The sequence below is a fragment of the Eleginops maclovinus genome, chromosome 7 (assembly GCF_036324505.1).
Source record: "Eleginops maclovinus isolate JMC-PN-2008 ecotype Puerto Natales chromosome 7, JC_Emac_rtc_rv5, whole genome shotgun sequence".
Lineage (NCBI taxonomy): Eukaryota > Metazoa > Chordata > Actinopteri > Perciformes > Eleginopidae > Eleginops > Eleginops maclovinus.
In genome coordinates this window covers 20,933,522-20,951,470 of record NC_086355.1, presented here as the reverse complement: position 1 = coordinate 20,951,470, position 17,949 = coordinate 20,933,522, and the positions used below count along the sequence as shown (strand labels likewise).

At 40.0% G+C, this 17,949-nt stretch overlaps 1 protein-coding gene across 7 annotated transcripts in view; it reads right to left on the bottom strand.

Moving 5' to 3' along the window:
- LOC134867371 (poly(rC)-binding protein 3) overlaps positions 1 to 17,949 on the bottom strand; it is a 70,696-nt gene that overhangs the window by 41,942 nt on the left and 10,805 nt on the right. The gene's annotated exons all lie outside the window — the stretch shown is intronic.

Genomic DNA, 17,949 nt, shown 5'->3' with positions numbered 1-17,949 from the left:
ATCATATACTTCATTTAACCCGGAGGGGAAGTTGGGTTTTGTAACAGTTGCTCAATTTTTTATTTATTTTTTACCTTTAAAATAGAATAAACAGGGATACAAACATAAGAAGTAGAAGTAAAAAAAGGGTTAAAATAATACAGAAAAACCAAAATAGAAAAACAATATTTATATAAGCATAACGAGTTACATAAAAAAGTGCAATAAAAACAACATACAATTGAATATTAATACTACGACAAGAGGTTAACCTAAAAATGTGCAATAAATAGAATAACAACATTTATATCAACATGAGAAGTTAAAGTACCAATAATTATGAGAAAATGTGTAATGAGTCACAAGATAACATTTTAATCAAGTCAGTATTTAAAATTCAGATATTTCTATATTTTTCAGTGTAGTTCAAACTTTTTCTTAATTGTGCTTCATTTTGATTCCATTAATTAGGAAACCGAATATTTGGCATATTAAACTGTTGATTTAGGAGACAATTTAATGAAACTGTGTTAAACCTTTTTACAATTGTGAAACAATATAGAGATAAAGTGATAAATTGAGGAAAGAATTTAATCAAATTGATCATAAAACCAACTCTGAGCTGCATTATTCAGAGAACACAAACAGGTTTCTAAATAATGACTATGTATTATTTTTCTTAACAATCCACAAAACATAACTTTAACTCATTATATATGGATAAAAAACAAAGCTAGAGAGAAGGACGCTGGAAATGCAGCCGTACCATTGTGTAGAAAAGTATTTGAAGTGCTGCTCAGGATTAAGTACCCAGTTAATATATACTAGTCTCTTCAGGGCCATTTAATAGTTTTACAATGGCTCTGCGTATATTAAACACCATGAGCAAAAGACGTACAGAGAGCAGGAGAGAGGGCGCATGACCTCACACAATCTAGAGTACACACACACACACACACACACACACTTTACGCTTATCCTCTAAAGCGGGGTGGCGATCTGATCTTCTCTTAGCTTTAGCACTGCACCGAAGGCTGGGTGGGGGGGGGTGTAGGTCCCCAGAGGTGATAGTCTATTAGCACGCAGCATGAAAGTCAATGAAAAGGACCCCAGAGTGCTCCAGCCCCCTGACAGTATTAATGTTTAATGATATCTAAAAAGGCTAATACTCATCCCCCTGTTCGCTTCTGCTTTTATCCTCTCATTAAATATCCTCACAATATCATCACCTCCTCAGATTAGAGCATTGACCCCGTGTGCTGAAGGACTCGCCCTTCACTGATGGGACACACGCATCCCTCTTCCTGTCTCACACACACAAAGGATTAACGTAGCATGTAGCTTGTTTTAGGTATGGAGGATTTGGAATATGGTATTTATAGTTCACGTGTACTATAATATATAACTATGTCTTTGAACGTGTATTATGTTATGCTATAACTCAGCTAGGGTTCAATAAAAAAATACGTAGCGACCATTGGCAGCATTCAAATCTGTGAGTGACGAAGAAATACATCTTTAATCTGTTTGTGTGGTGCAGGAATGAGTCCTAAACCCCAGAAATGAGTTAGCATTTGACCACTTCTGATTCTCATTCGAAGTCGAGGTTCTTTTGGTTAGATGTCTGAAATATGGTCCGTTGTTAACGCAATCTGACGAAATGCTTTGTATCCGACGCTTCTATAATTAAAAAAATTGCGGTTGCACACAAGCGACTGAAAGAGACCCCTAAACCTCATCACGCGGAACAATAGCCGCCTTTAGCTTAGCATTGGGGATTTGAAGTCATCCGACCATCATTTAGAAGTCTGCAGCCTAACGTTAGCTTTTTACTTTTGGTGATTGCATTTAGACTTCAACAGTTATAAAAGTAGTTTGAATATGTGCAGAACATTCTGCTGAACAAATTGTAAAAGTATAAACGTGCGTTTGGCTAAGATCTTATTTTCTACAATATGCCAAAATCCAGTGGAAAATGCTCAATGCTCTTTGTTAAGGTCGACAGCGGATGCTACTTTCTGGGTCCGTCTTATGAGGCCTGTCCAGCTGTTGCCATATGGAGGCAGGTAAAAGAAGGAAAACTGAGAATCACACATAAAGCCACCAAGATCCATATCAAAGTATTACATTTATGCCCATTTTTAAGCTTTCAGTCGAAGGCAGCACAATAGAAACCCCCCTGCATAACATTGTCTGCTGGCAAAAAGATAAATAGAACATTCTGTGAATCAAACAGCATTGGTAAATTTGGAGTCTACATTATTTTGCTGCAGTAAGCTAATGTTGATTCAACTTGTATGGCCTCGATCTTAAGAACCTGTAATGGGAAGGTGAGGGTGAGCCTTTATTGCTTAATATAATCAGGAATTGTTCCAAATGCTACCAAGCTTTACTAACTAAAACATCACCAGATGAAGATTATTTAAACAAAATCTATTGTGAAATATTTTCAAACCATTACAAGGATAAAACACAAGAAAGGATAAGAACAGCCTCCTATGATTCGACTTTATTTGAGACATTATTGCAGAGGTCTTTACGGCTAAGAATCCCTGGGCACACCATCTATGTATCATGTTTAAATATTACAACAGACCTATTACAGGCACACTTTCACCATGAAACAATTTGTCTGCAGTATCTCTCAGGACCCCCTAGGGGTCAGAAGCCCCCTGTTTAAACCCAGGGATTAAATGTAGGAATGGACAATGGTAATTGAGTAGAATAAAATCCTAACCAATCAATCGGAATCAATCTTTTGACTCATAGTTCTGATACTATGCCAAGTAAAGCTACCAGTCCTACACTGTTGACACAAAAGGTGTAACTAAGGCTGCACAATTTGATAAAAATAACTCATTCTCAAAGTTGATCTTTATTGTTCTGTTTTTTTATTTAATTTAAATGATCATGTTTCAAGTATTTGTTGTTAATGTTATATGCACAAAAAGGACAGAAAAGCAGCTCACGCTATTCAATAAATCCAATTTTTTATCTAAGACATAACGATCAAGTAATGTATGTACACTATAAAAATACATGTATATTTGTTAATAGTTTGCAACAGACAGTGATTGGTAATTAATAAACTGAATTCAAATATGTACTGTTGTTGTGGGCAAGAACTTAAAATAACATATTGTATTCAGATGACTAATATTTAGTTTGTGGACACTATTTTGGATCACAGTATGGCTCAGTGATTCTGTGAATAATCTCGCTTTCAAAAGCTACTTAACTGCAGTCATCTTTTTACACGGGGCATTCAAGTATACCACCATAGCACCGGAATAAAGCATTTAAAAAAACCCACAGATGCTCTCTTTTACACACACATGCACACACAGCAAAACAACCACGAATGCACCCGTGAGCATGTACACACACAGCAATACATTCTGAGGAATGCTCACACACACACACACACACACACACACATACACACACACACACACACACACACACACACACACACACACACAGTGCGAGCAGGCAAAAAGTCAGAGGAAGTGCTTATGCCTCCAAACACACTCAAGAGTGACTGCATTGCACTTAAGTGGTCACTTTCACACACAAAGGCCAATCACAGGAGCTTAGTCGGCCCCATCAAGCTTTTTAGCAAATGCTGCCACACTGGAATTGCTTGTTTAGTTAACCCTGTGTGCTCGTCGTCCCATCACTCCCGTCTGCATGATGGCAAACGCTTCGCTTTGAAGTCTTGTAGAGGGAGACCGTTCATTGTGAGCTGGATGACTAGGCCTTGTCATTTGTGAGGAGGGATTAGTCATGCTATGTTTATTGGAGAGTGTGCATCAGCTTTCTCCACTGCTGCCTTTTTTAAACGGATTTCTGCTTCCGAGGTGTTTTTGGCAGATTTGCCAAACACTTGACGCTGTATGAAAACAACATATTGAAACTCCAGCATCAAGCAAACTCTACAACTTCCTTATAATATGAAAGTAGTTTTTCTGCCTCCATAAAGAGTTTGAAGAACTTTGATGTGCACTTGCTGTGTCATATCATCAAGTCGATGCACTATTCCACAAATAATAAAACAACCTTTAGGATCAAGGTAGTGGTGGGCTAGGAGTTCATGTTTTTATGTGACTGAGCAGGTGTGTTGTTTTTTGTTTTCAGGATAGTTTCTGAAGATGTGTAGGTCGGTGCAGGTGCAGCCTTGCATTGTGCACTAGCAGGTTTTAGTTTATGCAGTTTCATCACAACAGTTCTGCCAGCTGAGGTCGAGTGTCCCTGCATTGCAGCTCTACAAATAGCCCTTTTTGAAAATATATTTTTAGCATTTTTCCTAATAGTGGTGCGGTGATGACATATGTTTGTAGTCCGACTCGGAACTTATCATCACAAGGGCTCAACAAAAGATCTGCGCTAACAAACATTTATGGTACTGTGTTGTTCAGCAGGATAGTATTTCATTGTTTACACCACTTTTATGATTCTTGAAGCGTTAATGCAATCTGCAGAATTAAAAAAGCTAAGGTTAATCACCGTTGCATAGCTGCGCATTACCACTGCTAAGCTAAAGGTGGACTTATGTTTGGCATGATGGTGCCTAGTAGAATTACTACTAATTACTTATGCGTTTTCCAAAGATCTTATTTTCTGCCTGAGACATCTCCTTAGTTTGCTCCTCTAAAATAGTGACATCACTACATAACACTCATGCTTCTATTAGCTACGTAATGTTACAACACATTGTACGTGATAGGCTAAGGTGAGGGACATCTCTTAGCAGTGGACCAATCACAAAAGAGAGCTTTTTGAACAAAAAGCATGGGGTCATGTCCCAGTAAAGGCACTAAATACAAATATGAACCTTAAAATGAGCGTCATATCTCCTCTTTAAGGCTCTGCTGTGGCCAGGCTCAATCCTCTGTATGAGGCAGAGTCCTCTTCCTTGGGTGTCTGCTCCGCTGCACAGAGCATCCATGTATGATGGATGGATGTGTTGCATAATCCTCAGTTAAACTGAGAGGTCATTTTAATTTGGTTTGATATCCCTTCTCTGACCCCCGCCTCATTGTGTGTGTGTATTATGAGCCTGTTCCGTGCATGCACATGTGCAAGGCCACGGTTCTGTCCGTGTGTGTTGCACGCCTGCGTGAGTAGCAGGGGAAGGGGCAAAAAGCAATCGGCGAGGCTTCAACTGGAGATGGAATTGCCAGTTGTATATCTTGACGCCGGACATATTTATGCCCAGAGAGGCTTTCCTTTCTGCCTGTTCATCACAGTCGCTGTCGGGCGGTGTGTGCACAGGGTCTGGGGGTGCTATGCGCATGTGCTGATGCTGTATATAGTGAACCTTGTCCCTATTTGTATGTTGTGTAAGGTGTGTGTGTTATTCACCAGTGTGTATTGTACATGCAGCGTTGTTTAAGGGAAAAGACACTAAGAGATGGCACTTTTATTTGCATAGTTTGTACACATTTCTTATTTTCATTGTTGCATATTTGTACAGTATTTCCAAAGCATGTACAAGGTCTACAATCTAAATATACTGTTACTCGGCTATACATGGTTTGCAAATATTATATTCACCACGAGGGAAGGCAGCATTTGTTTTGCAATATAGATAAATACTGACAGGCCTACTAACCCTAGCCTGCCAAAGAGGAGAATATGGAGAACTGTCACCTTAACCTGGCCTTACACAGGTCACATGGTCAGCACTAGTCTTGCTGAAGTGTTCAGGGATACACTGATTACCAATTGTCCAAATATGACCAACTATTGCCAATAGTTTTTGTTATATAAAATTAAACCCCTTTTCAATAATCGGATATCACCCCCTGCATGCCTCAAACATTACAACTTTCATTTGTAAATGACTAATACACCGCCATCAGTTCTCTGTAGGACACTGGGGAAATGGTCCAAATATAGATTTAAAGGGTCTGCTCCGTACAGAATTATTCACACTACATATAAGCAGGACTCAAGATTTCCCTTACCAGGTTTCGAGAGCAAGAGACGATTGCAGAGGATTTGTAGTCAAAGAGAAAAGCAAAAGCGCCTTTTTGGTAATAGAAAACCCACAATGCTGTGTTGAGTATAGCGAGAAACAGGGTCACAGTTGAAAAAAAGTTCACCTGGGGAGGCCATAAGCTAAAATTCAAATAAAGCCCTCAACAGATATTGAGCGTCATCGTCTTACATCTTTTCTTATTAAATGTACGGCTGGCTCAGAAACAATAGTGCTCACACACATGTATTTCCGGTCTGAAAATACAATATCTTAGAATCGGAGGATAAAGCCCTCCGATTCTAAGATATTTCACCTTGGCATCAGCACTGCCCTCACACAAAATACACAATCCGATTTAGTCCGTAGGCGCAAAGAAAAAAAAGTATCACAGAACACAATTAACAAAGTCAATTTCAATGTGATTTCTCATCAAATACTCAATAAAAATGTGTCGGATGGTCACTGGGCAACCACAAACTGAGAAACTTTAACTACACAAAGACTAACACACACAACCAGGCCATTCAGAAGAGTTGGTGCTGTAAAATCTGGCATCCCCCAAATAACAGGCTGTCTATTGTCCCAGAATCAAGAAGCCAGAAAGAACAAGTTTTGGCAGAGCACAATAAAACTCAAATGGCAACAACTTGACCAAAACAATATAACAAAAGAGCAAAAACTGACGTACGGGAAGTCCAACAAAACGATAACACATTCACCACTCTTTTCAGGAAACTATGATTAACTGATGTATTGATTGATCATAGAGGTGCAGCGTTCAGACACATTTTTTGACAGTAGGAATGTGTTTATTGATTTGAAACAATGTGTTTTTACACTTTAATATCTACTATGCCGATGCTTAACCCTAAAAGATACGAGTATGTGACCTGAATGTATATGCATAGGACAAATGAAGAGATATACCAGCGATGTGAGGCCTGTCAGGATCATTTCATGGGCCGTTACATTGCCGCGTCTGATAAATGACATTTCACTCCGGTTATTCAGATCAGTCCGTTCTTTGTGACATCTGTGAGGATGAGCGTTCAGACACAGAGCTTTGAATACAAATCACACAGAAATATTTGTCTGTGTTTTTCTCAGGTCAAACACAATTATTGCAGTACAGTGTTTTCCCATTGGTGTATTGAATTGTGTTGAAGAGTGACTGATCAAATGCAATATAGAACCTCAGTGCCTGCAGAGCCATAATCTCATCGCAGTTTATAGAGGCCCTATTATGCTTTTTGGGGTTTTCCCTTTCCTGTAATGTGTTGTATAGGTTTTGGTGCATGTAAAATGTCTGCAAACCCCCTCCAGAGGGAGTTTCTCTCACACACACTCCCACCCTTGCTTGAAATGCCTCCATTGGACTCCTTTGTTTACTTCTGCAAAATAGTGGCATCATCAAAACACAACAGAGCCGGCCAGCGAACTTATCAGAGCAGACTGGGCTCTGGTTTCAGACAGAGGGTGAAAAGGCAGTATGAGGAGAATAAAGAGCTTTTTGAACATTAAAGCATGGAAACATGTGAGATTATAGAAACAAAATACAAACATGAACCTGAACATATCTTATTTGGTCCCCTTTAACATTTCCCATCCCTGCTGAATCAGTTTTTTTTTGGAGTGAGTGCAGTATCCCCTGTCAACAGTTGGGGGTCACCCTCAGCTTACTGTGTGAAAGCAGCATAGAGGAATTTAGTGGTAGCAGCTGTGGCAAGCAACTCGTTCAATACATACAATTTATCCACCAATTTATTCCCAGATCGGCAGTCTATCACTGACTGCTGAATCAATTTTAAGAGCATTTCTTAGATTTACAGTCACAACCATTCTGTTTTCTAACTGGTCCAACATGTAGCCTGCGAGCAAAATGCCCCGTTAGAGAACACATTTCTTCTGGAAATGTCTCTTTTTTTCATTTGTTCCGATCAATTGTTCGTGATGTTTATTCATTACTTGCCATCTGTTTTTAAATTCTGATACAATAGATGTTCCAACTGAATATCTCAGAAAAATGTGAGTTTATCTCGTCTTCTATAAAGATTAAGACACACACTGACGCATCTTTGAAAAGACATTATCAATGTATTTCCCCCCTTTTATTTATATCACTTATATCATAGTTTAGCCTATCTTACATTGTATGAAGAGTAACATACATGTAAGGCCTATGTCAAGCATAAGCCTTATAGAATGGATCAACACAGAAATAACTTTTTACACCTCTAGATCCCTCAGCTGGAAGTCAACTGTTTCTTAATGTGTTTTTGTCTAGAAACCAGAATTGAGGTTTATGATTAACATGAGCTGTAGACATTTTTACACTTTGCTCTAATACATCAGTAATTATCCTACTTGTGAATGTCCGAAGCTTCTTTGTGTCTTAAGAACAGCAGTTGCTAACAGGTCACTGAACGACACCAGTAAACGTCATCACGCCTTATGTCAGGGGTGTTCAAAGTTTTTTTCACTGAGGGCCACACACAGAAAAACATACAAAGGGCTGTGCCACCTACGACAGTAGAGGTGAGGTATGTTGCCTTATAGGTTAAGTTATAAGTTAGCAAAATCAATCAAATTTGGATACATTTGACTTGATACTTGAATATGCTTTAAGATAAAAACAGCCTACCTCACAGCTCTCCGAAGGGTTTCATTTATTTAATTGGCAGCTCATTCCTCAAAACAGAACCTTAAGAGCCCTTTTAATAAGGCACGATATGAAGGGTATATACTTTTGCAATTTGCTGAGGGACGATTCAAAATGGACCACAGGCCATAGTTTGGACACCCCTGGCCTTATGTAGTTTGTTTATAGCTTAGCATTACCTTTTTACTTCAAGCAATTGCATTCACACTTCAAAAATGTAAAATGTGGTGTTAATAGAGATTATCCTGCTCAAGACATGTGTATCATAAAGGTGTGTTTAGCACAGAGCTTATCTTCTGCATTACCAAAGTCGGAAAAAAACAGATAGCCTTTTAGTCCTGCATTGATCTCCAGAAGAATACCATCAAACTTCCTCTTCGCCCTTCTAATATCCAGCCTGTTTTTCATATATTTCTGATGAAAGAGAAGTAGGATTCTATAATGTGCCCTGTCCAACATATCCTAATTCTAGATACACCGTCAGCCAAATGCATTTCATGCATCACAAGGCAAACCCCCCCCCCCCTCCCTTTTATGTGCATGGAAATTGCACAGCTGTTTTTCCCCTTACTAGTACAATTTTTCTGCAGATCCAAAGTGCCAGCTATAATATGTCTGATAAATTACCAGATGCAAACTGTTGACCAGTCAATTTTTCTGACAGGTCGTATTACCTGATTTTCTCCTTTTTATCAAGACGTACTGCAAATGGAGCTTGATTGCTCCCCAGAGTGGGGAGTTCCAGATTTAATGATGTTGAACTAACTCAGCCTTTTTCTTTCTCGAGGGAATGTTCTCACGTATAGACAGCCAGTAGCTCCATTCACTTCTTCTCCCTCCCTCTCTGACTCTAGCACATAAACAGGTGCTCACGAAGAAGCCATTATTATTTTATAACAGTCACATTACGCAGTGATCGCAGGTTAATTTACTTACTGGAGTATCAATGCAAGGAGCAATGTGAATTTCCATTGGATCTTGGAATATTGCAGAAAATAAGATATGGCAAACATTAACGATACTTGTAGTTCAGCAAGATGATCTCTACAATACTTTGATAACAGTTGGCTCATAAATACAATTTCCAGAAGTAAATGGTTAATGTTAGGCTGTAAAGGAACTACATGACACTTGCTTAACTTAAACGTCAACACCGTTGAACTAAAGGGGTACACGTGTTTGGCTCAATGACGTTAAATAGTCTTATTTAGTCACTTGTCAGCTATACGACCCATTTTTAAAAACATGTAAAGGCTTGAGAATTTAGCCATTGGCTTGTTTACTGACTTATTTCATCTCACAAAAGAAATCATAACAATCTTGTAATCTTGTGTCAATTATTATTGTTTTTCATTTCAATAACTTCAAGAGTCCCGTAATGAAAATGTCAATAATTGTTTTTTTTTGTCTATTTAACTTATTAATTGTTTTTAAATTGGCATATGATTTTGCAGAACATCAAATTGAATCAAGTACATTTTTTTTTACCTTGGCACACATTGTGAAACCAGTCAACATCGATGGTTCTTTAAATAGTTGATCTAATATCATATCAGATTTACGTTTCGTTTTTCGACAAAATGCGCCGGTAGATACTCCACTTGTGAATGTCTGAAGCTTCTATTTGTCATAAAAACGACTGTTGCTAACAAGTGTCTTAATAAACTACACGAGTCCACCTTTAGCTTAGTGGTGGTGCTGCACAGCCATTCGACCATGATGTGGTTTGTTCATAGCCTTATGTTAGCTTTTTTTAATGTTACAAAAACCACAAAGTGTTAATACTGTATGTGGAGATTATTTCCTTTTAAGTATCATAAACGTGTGTTTGTCACAGAGCTTATGTTCTGCAATATACTGAAATCCGATGGTTAAATCCTATTGCTTTTTGTGGAGGCAGCCATTGCGATGCTAACTTCTGGGACAAATATGCATCATCACCACACCACTCTATACCTCCTTGATTTTATATTTCCCTCCCCAAAAAAATTCAAAGCACTCTTGACAACTAATAAATAATGGGAGGGCACCCACATTTGTCATGCGTCCCCCTGTGGCGTTCTGACCCTGCATTTGAGAACCCCGTTGGTAAATGGTAGATTGAAGCTGATAAAAGACTGTTTGATCCAACCACATTAATGAGGTCAGCGGCTCAGAAGACCTTTTAACACTACAGGCGCTCTGATGTACATGCAAATGAACAGAGCTGCACATCAAAGGTAAAATTGTCCAAATCCCCAAAACCTTCATGCCATTCACTGAACAGATATTAGGAGGTCAATGAGCAGACTCATAAAAAGTGTAGCTACGCAATTTGCACAGACGTGTGTGTGTGTGTGTGTGTGTGTGTGTGTGTGTGTGTGTGTGTGTGTGTGTGTGTGTGTGTGTGTGTGTGTGTGTGTGTGTGTGTGTGTGTGTGTGTGTGTGTGTGTGTGTGTGTGTGTGTGTGTCAGGAAGCCTTATATCCTGAATCCTTATTTGACATCTTCACACCTTCACCATAGAGCCTTTCCTTAAGATGGAGACGACACTGAAACTCTTTGAAGTTCCAGAGTCTTTAACCACTTAATCCCAGAGAGAGGGGGGAAGGGGAATTAAGAACCTCCGTTTCTGTAGTTTTCCAATATTTGCGCATTGTACACACACTAGGTATGCACCGATGATCAATCTCTTTGCAGATGTTTTAATGTAATTTTTTTCCACTGTTGTTATTCCACTTGCGCCAGGAAAAACTAATAATTTTTCTGGCAAAATGGTGTCAGTTTCAAAGGCTGAGCAAGTGCGTTATTATAACATCATAGTACGCTGTTTAGAAAGTACGTAGCTTGCCTGGATCACCTGCAGCTCTGCCGGCTGTGAGGGGACTGGTGAGCAGAGCAAAACACACATTTAGAGTGAGACATATCACACTACCTTATCTACCTCTGAATCTACCTAAACGGAACACTCATTACTGGATCAGCGATCTGCATGACACAGATACGGACCAGCGGTCAGGAGAGGGAGAGAGGAAAAGAGAGCATTCCATGTATCATTCCTGTGTTATTGTCCAAAGTTAGTCCCACACTCCCAACTTGTTTTTGTTTTTCTTTAGTTGATGTTTTTTTTTATATAAACAAACTACGAGTGCCGCAGATGTATCGGTGCATCCCTAACACACATCTTGACATGTATACAGTGCTTTTGTTGCTTTACACCCTTCCATTTGTGATCTTTCAAGTGGATATTGCAAATAGTTCCCAAACCCCAACCCTTGACAACTCCTTTCCAAAGAAAGTTGCTACCGTTTGGTCTCCAGATCCAGAAGTCACAAGAATACATTGTAATCTTATTTGCATATTGGCAAAGCCATCAAAGTCTGTTGCAACTGGGGAGCGATTCCCAAAGTAATATTGGCCATGTAAGCAGATTTGACACGGGAAGGGACAAACTAACAGGGTGAAATTACAAGTCAGATCCTTTTTTCCCAAACATTTCTGTCATTTGAGGTAGGTCTTAGGCTGATGTAAAGTGTGTTTACATTTTATTCATAAGTTTGGATTTAATTTGTCATTTGATGCTTTTTTAAAGGCCTGAGGCATCATGCTTGACAGCTGTGATTGACAGCTGCTCAGAGTGAGGAGGTCTTGGAGCTGGAGGCTCAACATTTGTACAAGAGATAATGTACAGTATAACTTCGATGTTCCATAACCGTCCCAAGTCTGTGTGTCAATTTGACCATAAGTGTGTTAATAGCAATATTAGGGTTAATTGCATTATGTAGAAGCTAGCTGGCTCACGCTAATAGGCTTTGGTTTTCCTCGGCTTGCTAAAGAGGGTTTGTGTACACTACAGCTTCAGCGCCTGATCCCTGCGCAGCCTCAGGCTGCAAATGATGTCAGAATCTCAAGATGACAGCTCTGTGGTGGCTTCACTTTCACAAGTAAAGACATTTGACTAACACTGTCTACATGTATAGAGTGAGACTCCCTCCTGTTGGCTGAAGAGAAGTACTGCGATAACCCCTGAGCTGCATTTTTGATGAATAACTGTATAATATTTATTAACATTTCTTATGACGTTGAACGGTTTGATAGTACTCAGCTCTGAGGTAAACAGAAATCATCCGGCGTTCTTATAATGCGTGAATAAGCCCCTTTTTTGTGCTCCACATTGACGGTACACAGAAGTTACATTTAGCTTGTACATTGTTATAATTGTTTTATGTCGATTAGATAAAATGAAATCTTTGTACCTGCTTGAAGCTTTCAACTATAGCATAATGCTCGGTTTGATCTGTTTATTATCATTGTTTAGTGCTGATCTAAAATAGATGGTGTGTGTCTCAACTCTCTCTGATGTCATCAGGCATTAATACACAACACAGAGGAGATAAGAGGACACGGTCATGTTGTGCAAAAGAGAAAGCAAAGACTACAAGGCAGAAGAGACACAGAGCCACTGTTGCACTCCAGGTCTGGTACAATATCCGAGCCGTCGCACTGACACAGTTTCACTGTTCCATTAAATGAATAATAGAGGAAGAAGGGAGGGTTAAGAGCATTTCCTCTCCGCTAATGTGGAAAGCAAAGAAAGACACTGAGAAACGAGCACACAAGGCACCGACTGACAGTTAAACACAAGTTAATGCACACTTTCAGCATTATTTTGATGAATCCAAAACAAGTAATACGTGATGGAATGTGTAAATATGTCCCCTAAGGGTGCTCTTAAAATGTTGAGTGATTAATGAATTGTGTTGTTCATATGGGGAGGTGACAAAGCACAGCACAGGCTATTAGGTTTTTAAGCTCTCCTTTTTTCCCCAACCTGCCCCACTTCATTACGGCCCGACCCCTCCCCACCCCTCCGTCAAACACACTACCCAAGACTCGCTGAGCACAAGCCAGCGGCAGCAACCCAGGGAAGTGTTTTCTCAAGCTACTGAAGCGCTCCCCTCCTCCTCTACATCTGCTTAAGCACACGTTGCTGAGTTCTCGCTGACTTAGCAGCGTCTGCTGCATCCCGAGCTGCACAATAAAAAGTGTAAAAATAAACAGATGAAAACGGCGTTCAGGGAAAGTGTGTCAGGGAAACAGAAAGCCATACCATTCTTTCTCCGCTAAGATACCAGGATGAAATTAAAGAGGAGAAACAGGTGAGAGATGGAGGAAATACAGAATGAGAAGAAATGCTTCAGGCTTCACAGACTTGTTGCCCATATGGTGAAACCTCAGACTAATAACATCAAATCTATATCCCAAATGACTCATCTGCTGAAGTTGTCAGTAATACACTCGGGAAATATGATTGCATACCTGACAATATTCCCCATGTCTCATCCTATTGATAAACGTCTTTCTGTATTTCTTTTAGATTAGAATCAGAGGATGAAACCCTCTTTATTGTCACATACATGCACACAGCAGAGCACACACAGGGAAATTGGTCCTCTACATTTAACCCATCCTAGTACTAGGAGCAGTGGGCAGCTATCGTGCAGCGCCCAGGGAGCAATGGGGAGGGGGGTTTGGAGGGGTCCGGTGCCTTGCTCAAGGGCACCACAGCAGGGCCTAGGAGGTGAACTGGGACCTCTCCAAGTAGCAGTCCACTTTCTATATTTCAAGTCTGTTTGGGGACTTGAACCGGCGACCCTACGATTCCCAGTCCAAGCCACCGCTGGACAGAAAGGCACTCTGTAATTGTGTTTGGAATTTGAAATGTTGCAATTCCTTGCAGGAGTTCCAAATCAAATTACATAAACCACCATCTGCACTTCATAAAATCTATTTATAGAATTGCAGAGTATCATTATTAACCCGAACAGGTAACCCCTCATGGTAGCTTTACCCAAACACCCCAGAATTGTAAGTCTAAAGGAAACTAAAATCTTCTTAACCCTTTAGAGTCTTTGGGCTAATTTCTCCATTTTCAAGCTACTTTCATTATTTTTATTTGTCTTACTAAACCCAATTAAGAAATGTTTAGCATGTCAATGCTTGGTATCTTGTTGTTGTTGTTGTTGTTGTTGATTGGGACAACCTCACCTATATGACCCGATAGGTGTTTTTTTTTTTCATTTTGACATATTATATGAACATTTTGGACCCAAAATCACACAAAAAAACTGAAAATCGGATTTTGAAAATGATATTATTTTTTCTATGCGTAACACAGACATGCACAACTAAATGTTTTGAAAGCTGGAAATATATACAGGGGATGTCACTATGATAATGTAAGATTTGATTGACATATATATATATGTAAAAAAGTATTTAGTCAGCCACCAATTGTGCAAGTTCTCCCATTTAAAGAGATGAGAGAGGCCTGTAATTTTCATCATAGGTACACTTCAACTATGAGAGACAGAATGGGGGAAACAATCCAGGAAATCACATTGTAGGATTTTTAATGAATTAATTGGTAAATTCCTCTGTAAAATAAGTATTTGGTCACCTACAAACAAGCAAGATTTCTGGCTCTCACAGACCTGTAACTTCTTCTTTAAGAGGCTCCTCTGTCCTCCACTCGTTACCTGTATTAATGGCACCTTTTTGAACTCGTTATCAGTAAAAGACACCTGTCCACAACCTCAAACAGTCATACTCAAACTCCACTATGGCCAAGACCAAAGAGCTGTCAAAGGAGACCAGAGACAAAATTGTAGACCTGCACCAGGCTGGGAAAACTGAATCTGCAATAGGTAAGCAGCTTGGTGTGAAGAAATCAACTGTGGGAGCAATTATTAGAAAATGGAAGACATACAAGACCACTGCTAATCTCCCTCGATCTGGGGCTCCACGCAAGATCTCACCCCGTGGGGTCAAAGTGATCACAAGAACGGTGAGCAAAAATCCCAGAACCACACGGGGGGACCTAGTGAATGACCTGCAGAGAGCTGGGACCAAAGTAACAGAGGCTACCATCAGTAACACACTACGCCGCCAGGGACCTAAATCCTGCAGTTCCAGACGTGTCCCCCTGCTTAAGCCAGTACATGTCCAGGCCCGTCTGAAGTTTGCTAGAGGGCATTTGGATGATCCAGAAGAGGATTGGGAGAATGTCATATGGTCAGATGAAACCAAAATAGAACTTTTTGGTAAAAACTCAACTCGTCGTGTTTGGAGGAGAAAGAATGCAGAGTTGCATCCAAAGAACACCATACCTACTGTGAAGCATGGGGGTGGAAACATCATGCTTTGGGGCTGTTTTTCTGCAAAGGGACCAGACGACTGATCCGTGTAAAGGAAAGAATGAATGGGGCCATGTATCGTGAGATTTTGAGTGAAAACCTCCTTCCATCAGCAAGGGCACTGAAGATGAAGCGTGGCTGGGTCTTTCAGCATGACAATGATCCCAAACACACCGCCAGGGCAGCGAAGGAGTGGCTTCGTAAGAAGCATTTCAAGGTCCTGGAGTGGCCTAGCCAGTCTCCAGATCTCAACCCCATAGAAAATCTTTGGAGGGAGTTGAAAGTCCGTGTTGCCCAGCGACAGCCCCAAAACACCACTGCTTTAGAGGAGATCTGCATGGAGGAATGGGCCAAAATACCAGCAACAGTGTGTGAAAACCTTGTGAAGACTTACAGAAAACGTTTGACCTCTGTCATTGCCAACAAAGGGTATATAACAAAGTATTGAGATGAACTTTTGTTATTGACCAAATACTTATTTTCCACAATCATTTGAAAATAAATTCATTAAAAATCAGACAATGTGATTTCCTGGATTTGTTTTTCTCATTCTGTCTCTCATAGTTGAGGTATACCTATGACAAAAATTACAGGCCTCTCTCATCTTTTGAAATGGGAGAACTTCTACAATTGGTGGCTGACTAAATACTTTTTTGCCCCACTGTATATATACATTTTTATCCATAGGCGTTTTTCACTCATTGCTCAAAGTTCTGTCAACCATGACACAGAGTATTGTAGAGTATCGACTCTTTAGGGTTCAGCATCATAAAGCATGCTGGGGTGGTGCATATGCTTAAAAAGGCCCTTTAATGCTTTTTGGGCTTTCCTGTAATGTGTTATCTAGGTTTTAGTGCATGTAAATGGTCTAAAAACCTCTATTGGATTCCTTTGTTTACTTTAGTAATATAGTGACACCACTACGTAACACTTGCACTTCTATTGGCTAGCGCTTCAACACATTGTACGTGATAGGCTTAAGGTTGGGAGATCTCAAAGTTGTTGACCCATCACAACAGAGACGGCCAGCTAACCAATCAGAGCAGACTGGGCTCTGGTTTCTGCAGCGAAGACAGAATGACAAATAAAGCGCTTTTTGAGAAGGAGAAATCCTAAGAAAAGGCACAAACGCACAATAAATCAACACATTTCTAAGTTCATCCCTTTGTCCAAAACTGTAAATCAATGCTCCGCAAATTCCAATTTGTGATTCCTTAATTGCGAACACGAACAAAGACACTTGAGTTAATTTTGATCCAATCACACATTCACGGTCCTGCTGCTTTAAATACTTAGCTCGCCAAATCCAAGGCTAAAAATAGTTCTACTTCTTTGAATAAAAACACAGCTCAGCTGTTAAGAGGATGAAGGAAAGGTTGCTATATATTCTTCACCTGTTTGTAAAGATATTTGTCTTTATTGGAGTCAATGGGCTGTAAGGCTGAGAGCCATAGACAGAATGGAGGTATAGGGATGAACTGCATCGTTGTTTGGTCCTTTCATGTTGATAATAAAGGTATGTGTATCATATCGTTGGCTTTGTCCTTTTAAAATGGTTTGTCTTTAATCAAACCACCAAGTGAGTCTACCCAAGACATATTAGGGCAGTTGAGATGCACCGTTCTATCTCTTATGTCCACAATATGAGCAGAATCATAAGGTAAGCGTCTGTCCCCGCATCGGCCTCCAGCTGGGGCCAATCTGTCTGTCAGGTGTGGGTCCGTAGTGGTGGCCCCGGCCTCGCCAGCAAGCTGAGGGTACACACAGCACACACACTGAAAAGCACACTGCCACTGCAAACCATAGTACACAACAGAAACAAAATATCCTGGTGGCAATTCATTGTAACCATTACTGAAATGTAACTATATATCTGGAGTGACACTTAAATGGAGGCACACACATTGTTGAGGGTCTGAATGGATAGAGTAACCTTTCTCAGTGCAGTAAATGAGCAGGGACCCTGATGCAGAAGCAGTGATGCCGACAGAGTTCATATAACAACAGGAGAGGGATAGTGACACATATTGTAAAAGCGTGTGCTAGCCAGGGCTGAGAAATAAAATGTTAAAGACCACATCTATTTTATTTTATTTCTTGATCGAGCATGACACATTCCACTACTGTAAAGAGTTTACCTTGCCCCGGGCGAGT